Source organism: Maylandia zebra, linkage group LG14 (assembly GCF_041146795.1).
Source record: "Maylandia zebra isolate NMK-2024a linkage group LG14, Mzebra_GT3a, whole genome shotgun sequence".
Taxonomy (NCBI): domain Eukaryota; kingdom Metazoa; phylum Chordata; class Actinopteri; order Cichliformes; family Cichlidae; genus Maylandia; species Maylandia zebra.
This window is the reverse complement of record NC_135180.1, coordinates 11633271-11640177: the sequence shown is the minus strand read 5'-3', so window position 1 is coordinate 11640177 and position 6907 is coordinate 11633271.

Genomic DNA, 6907 nt, shown 5'->3' with positions numbered 1-6907 from the left:
TCATCTTGTTATCTGTAAGTTTTTGTGTTTGTTCATTCTTGTTCACAATTTGATGGATTCAAGCAATCAGGAAGTGCAGAGTGTGTAATGATCTTTCGTCCCAATAACTTAAATTTTTATCTGTATAACTTCATCTCTGCGGAGGAAATTTGGTCCGGTCTTCTTCATAGTGTTTCGTCGGCTGATTGAGGTTTGCAGGCATTTGTTTGTACCCAGTTCTCTTTAGATCCTGCCACACCATTTCAATAAGGTTCATGTCTGGACTTTGTGCCTTTGCAACACCTTGATAGTTTGGGATCAGATGGTTTCACATTTGTCTCTAAAATTTTTGTATACAGTACCCAGCATAAATGAGTACACCCCCTTCAAAAAGTATGAATTTAATCAGTAGCTCAATAAACAAACAAACAATTTCCAAAAATTTCACAAGGCTGAGTTTTATTGAACACTTGTTTAACTCCATAACATGAAATTAAGGTTAATAATATAACTTAGATCACAAAATCTTCAGTTTTACTACATCTAGTATTTTGTATGACCACCGTTTTGTTTTTTTAAGGACAGCACCAAATCTTCTAGGCATGGAATGAACAAGTTGTGACATATTGCAACATCTATCTTTTTCCATTCTTCCAGAATAACCTCTTTTAGAGCCTGGATGCTGGATGGCGAGTGATGCTCAATTTTTCGCTTCAGAATTCTCCACAGGTCAGATCAGGAGACATACTTGGCCATTCAATCACCTTCACCCTGTTCTTCCTCAGAAATGCAACAGTAGCTTTAGATGTGTGTTTTGGATCATTGTCGTGTTGGAAAAGTGCACAATGACCAAGTGCACAGAGTGATGGCAGCATCTTCTTCTGCAGAATAGAGCAGCACATTGTTGAGTTCATGATACCATCGATGAAATGCAGCTTCCCAATGCCAGCAGCACTCATGCAACCCCACATAAGGACACTGCCACCACCATGTTTCACTGTAGGCACCATGCTTTAAAATACCCTTTAAAATCCTCACCTTTATGATGCCATACAGTTTTAAAACCATTAGTTCCAAAAACAGTGATCTTTGTCTCATCACTTCAGTCACATCAATGAATCATGAGACTCACCTGTGGTTAAATGCCTGTTAATTCGAATTTTGTAGTTTTAGGTGTAGCTTTTCTCCTAAGACTATAACTGGGGTGTACTCATTTATGCTGAGCACTGTATGTGCCAGATACCACCACCACTTTTGTCCTGTCACCCAGGGGACAGTCAAGGGCGAACAGATAAGGTTAATGTCATGGCTACTGAACGGACCCACGCGCAGACAGTTCTTTCAAGGAAACAAAAAGGGGATTTATTTACAATAGGGATCACCTTAGTGCAAAATATATGTACAGTGAGTTGGGAGGGGGTCCAGGGCTCCAGGGAGAGAAGGGGGGGGGGGGGGAATCCACACACACGCTTCCTCTTCCACTCAGTCACCGCCACCGCTCCTCCGCACACACGCACTCCTCTTCAGCCGCACTCGCTCCAACACTCCACACACTGCCCCACTTGGACAGGTCCGGTGATTCGGTCCAGAATCTACAGACAGAAGGTCAAGGTTAGTTCCACAACATAAAACACGTGTAAGCGATTCTTCTTTGAATATGCCGCGAGCACGAACTCAGGTGGTTCGACGTTCCAGCGGTGAGCTGCTCTGTGCCACTGCCTTAAATAGCAGCTGGGGAAATCAGCCAGATCAGCCGCAGGTGGACACCATCCACAGGGGTGCGTGGGCCAAGAGTGAGAGCCCGTAATGAGCTCCACCCAGGCAGAGAGGAGGAGGAGAGACAAAAAAACTAAAACTAACAACAACAAAACCTGTAGCCAGCGTGGGCCAACCAGAGAGACACGGGGACCGTGACAGTTAAGAACTCATGCTCAAAAAAACAATTCAAACTCCAGAACATAAATCAAACTAAAGAAATCAGACTTATCGGCAGAAGCATAACACAACAGAAGAAGATATTAACAGACACTCTGACAAAGACTGAAGGAAGACTAAGGCTGTAGATATACCACACGAGGCAATCTGAGAAACTGGAAACACCAGGACCACAAAACACATCTGAACTTAATCAAGGTAAGGAGACGGGGAACAAAATGATAGACAAAGCACAAGCGGCACATGCTCAGCTAAGTTTAACAGAGGCAACTAAAATAGAAATATCTAACATAAAAATAGCAACTTGACACAGGAGGGAGAGCAAAGGGAGTAACTTCACAAAGAAATTGTGTCCAAGGCTGGAAATCTCACAGGAACTAAAGGAAACACTTGGACCAATTAACATTAAACCAAATAACAACCACAAATTTAAAAATAAGCCCAGAGAACCCACAGAGGAGGACATTGTTCCAGAAATCTTGTGGTTTGTTCAAAACCTAGGCCATGCTGCCACTTTCTTTTTAGAGACAAAAGCCTTTCTCCTGATATCCCTGTGTTGATGTTGTTTCTATATCATTATAACAATGTTGATATAGAAACAACACCAACACAAGATCAGCTTTGCAACTGACCAATGATGTTGTCTGAGCATTCAGTTAGCACTAGCCTAGAAGCCAGCTAATGCTATTAACGATCATGAGTAAATTAAATTGGGTTAACAGCAAGCCCAACTTGATAATATATTTATTATATTGTATAACTTAATAAAGAAAACAGTTGAACTTCTGACCATTTGTACTACAAGAGAGTTTTGTGTTTTAAGATGATGCAGGAACCACACCAAGACGGGAATATCAGATATATCTTCTCCTGGTAAGCCTTCCAAGAAAGTCATACTTTTCAGTCTTTGTTGGTGTATAATTGGGGTGACTTTGCAGGGGGCTCCACTCCTTGGAAGAGTTTGGGTATCTGTGCTAAAATACATGTAAGTGCTCTAGGCTGAGAAAAATAAAAGATTTGATTATCTTATGAGATTCCTCTGTGTGTCGCTCTCTGATGACAGTCTGTTCGGGTAACAGCTCAGATACAGTGTAGTAATATTTTGTGAAAAATGATATGTAGTCTTAAAGGTATAAGCATCAAAGCCCTCTGCAAGTCATCTGTTGCCGTGGGCTGTCCCAACCTGTCAGGATATTCCGAGTTTGTCTATCAAACTGTGTGCATCTGTGTGTACAATTACACAGAAGGTAATAGTTTCTTGTCATCACTGATTAATCCTGTAACTGAAATCTGCTATCAGCAGCATTAGCTAACAGTCTTGTGTTCACAGAGAGACACACACTGACATGAACAATAGAATATGAGGAGACACGCGTGCGTATGATTCCTGCAATGCTGAGATGTTGATCTGAAGCTCACCCATCTGAGCTGTGAATATGCATCAGATGAGCAGTTCTATAAATGTATAATAGTTCTGTTTGATTCTGAAAATTTTGGTAAACTTCAAGTAAAATACAAGGCCAATACCAATGCTTTTAAAGTATAAATGCAGCTTGTATAGGAGGGAGCGGAGTCTCCTGATTTATCAGATGAATGATCATTAATTTGTAAACTGAACGGATATGGACTGATAAGAATTTAGTGATTCTGATTCTCACTTCCAATTATCAATTATCAGTTTTCATTGGGTCCTCATTGGCCACCACAGCAGCATATCAAAGACATTTTTGCATATTAATGTGCGGTCAAATATTTGTGGAGGTATTTCCCCTCTTTGTTGTGATCAGTGCCGGGGTGGTTATTACACAGAACACTTTTCTTAAAGGTAATGCACTAAATTACTGAATTACTCCCAGAAAAAAGTAATTCATGACGCTGCTCTTTCCATTAATTTTGCATTTCTCCATAAAATGACTTGGAACACATTGTCTCAAAATTACTGTTTAACAACATGAACCGGAGGTTACAGTTCCTACCTTAGAAACATGAACAAGTAGAAATGGAGGCTGCAGCCTGACTCCATTTGTTACATGTTGAAGTTCACGGTCTGGCTGTCGGGCTGGGGTCGGCATTCACTCTGGGCGCTTGTTAGCTTAGCATTAGCATCCTGTCTGCCCAGGTGCTTGCAAAGAGCCAAAGTTGTGTTCGCAACAAATGTGTTTTTTTCTGCCCTGGTCAAGTTTGCACTTTACCATTATTCTTTTGTTCTTTTGGCGAATACAAATTAAAGCTAATGTGCATATGTGCTCTACAAGAACTTCAATTCCTGTTGCTAAATGTAACAAAACACCATTTCATGTATTTTGAAAGTGTTATTTTTCAGAGCTGGGATGTAAATGTTCGTGTTTGATGCTGTTTTTTCCTTCCTAAAGAATAATTTCTTCAACACAGTTCAGTGGACTTCATACTGAACTTAGAGGATGGAAACAATCGATCGATCCTATGAAGCTAGTATTGATCCGATACCAGCATCAGCGTTGGTATTGATACTATGGAAAATAAATGTTTTTAAATTATTTTGGTAAGCAGTTTTTCTCATTTTCCATACATCAGCTGCTCCATCTGACAAGCTTGAAATGAACTTTAAAATTGACTTAAAAAGAAAATAAAAAAAATTGCACCTCCCTGGTAGTGGGTCCACATGCTAAAAGCTGCGCGCCAGGCTTTCCTCCTGTATGTGCGATGGTGTGCACTTTATTGTGGCAATTTCCTCTGAGCTCCCTCCGCCCCGGCTGATGGACACATCCTGTGTTCTTTGTCTCACCTTATCGCTGCAGATCTATATTAAACAGCGCAGCACAGCCAGCATACCCCGCTGTACCTGTCATCTCAGCATCTGCTGAGCTGCCTGTCTGCCAGCCTCCCTCACTATCAGGTGTCTATCAAGACCTCCAGCTCATTTCATCTCTTTCCCAGCACTCGTATCTTCCTGTTTTTCTCTTTCTTATATGAATTTGGGCCGAGCGAGCCTGGGCCAGTGCTCTGTGTCTGGGCTGCTGTCACTTTGAGAACTCCCTCACAGGATTTGATTTGCAACCTAACGCTTAGTCGCAGTGGCTTTCCACTTCTTACAGAGTAGCTGAATTTGACATATCTTTCAACTCTCCCCTCAGTCATCTTTTTTTCAGAGGGTGACTCTTCTTTTCCCTGACAAATAATCCTGGCATTTACCTCTCTAACACACTCGGTCGGTCCTCTCCCTGTCTCTCCGGTTTTTTCTTCTTTTACGCAGCCTCTCCGCTGATTCTCCGATACCGTCGGTGCCTCTGAAGAACAGGAAATGAAACTCTTTTTTTCCCTCCAATCTGTCGCTCCCACCCTTTATCACACAGACACCTTGATTCCCTGCAATGACCGTCTGTCCCTCCTCTAATGAACTCATTTTGCACGAATGGAGAATACCATCTTATCTCCACACAGTGGGCCCTCTTTCACTTTCTCTCTCTCTCTCTCTCTCTGACACACTTTCTCTATCTGTCTCTCTTTTCTCCATTTCTCACTTTTCCTGTGTGCTTAGTTCATATAATTGTTGCCAAGATACACCGAGAGGTCCTTGATCTGTCTTCTCATTATAGATTAGGAGATGAGGGAGACAGAGACCGAGCAGGGGAAGCGATGCTTAATAGACTCTCTGAAATGCATCCATTATGCAAAATAGCCTTAAACAGAATGGGAAAACATTTTACCTAATGTTGAGTGCCTCTGAGGTGGCTGCAGCAGGGAATTGACTCTATATAAATAAAAGTTGTCCAGCTTATACAAGAAAACTCACATTTTTAGCATGCATTACATGTATTACAACGGACATCAGGTGTTCCTCCTGCACTGCTATTCTGCATGGAGAAGTATATGGAAGAAATCCATAGGATCAGAGTCCAAAGAACTTGAAACTGTCCTATCATACACAAGGAAATCAACACATGAGGACTGCAACAAACACTAGGAAATCACTGGAAGGTTGGTAAGGGATTGCAGGCTTGATACTGACGCTTTGAGCTTACAAAATGCAGATGTTCCAGAGCACTGCTCAGAAGTGTGGTTCAAAACACCCACTTCATGCGACCATGGCTAATTGAGGTCTTGGTGAGTTTCACCCCAGAAGGCTTACCTGCTGCTTCAAGGTTTGACTGACAGAGAGTGTAGAAAAAAAAACTAATGACACTGCAGACTCACAGGAAGCTTTAGAGTCATGAGCAGCAGCATAAGCAGGAGAGTTAACAATCACTAAAGTTTGTGTGAACTTTTTGACAGGCAAGTTGGTGTAAGCCATCATACCCACGGTGAAATTGCTGATGGCACAGAAGAGGTCAGAACATACCCGAATGATGCATTTGTTTTAAAGACACATGATCCACTTGTTTCTTGGCATGAACGATGGGTTGTATATCCACATTATTATATCTTGGCAATAAATAAATAAATATTGCCAAAGGTATTTGCTTGTCTGGCTTTACACAGATATAAACTTAAGAGACATTCTTAACATAGGGAATGTGTTTATGGGATTTTTTCCATTCTTCCAGAAGCATATTTGTGAGGTCAGACACCAATGATGAACAAGAAGGCTAACATGCGCCTCAGCATCTGCTGATCTCGCTCTGTGATTTTCCGTGGACTCCCACTTTGTGGATGAGTTGCTGTTGATCCCAATCACTTCCTCTCACAACTGACTGTGGAATATTTAGTAGTTAGGATTTTTTATAACTGGACTTGTTGCACAGGTAGCTCCTATCACAGTACCATGCTGGACCCGTGACCATGGAAGAGACTGGAACACCTAAATTCAGTGATTTGGAACGGTGAATGAATACTTGTCAGTATGTGACTGGGGTAAGAGCAGCTATTGTTTGGCACTGGTTTCCTACGTACCAGTGTGGGAGGGGAGTCAGAGAGATGTTTGTCATTGTGTCAGGATAATTGCACAAAAATAACCAAGATGCATTTCTTGGGAATGAGTGGTAGTAACATGTTTTCTCTCACAAAAGAACGTTTC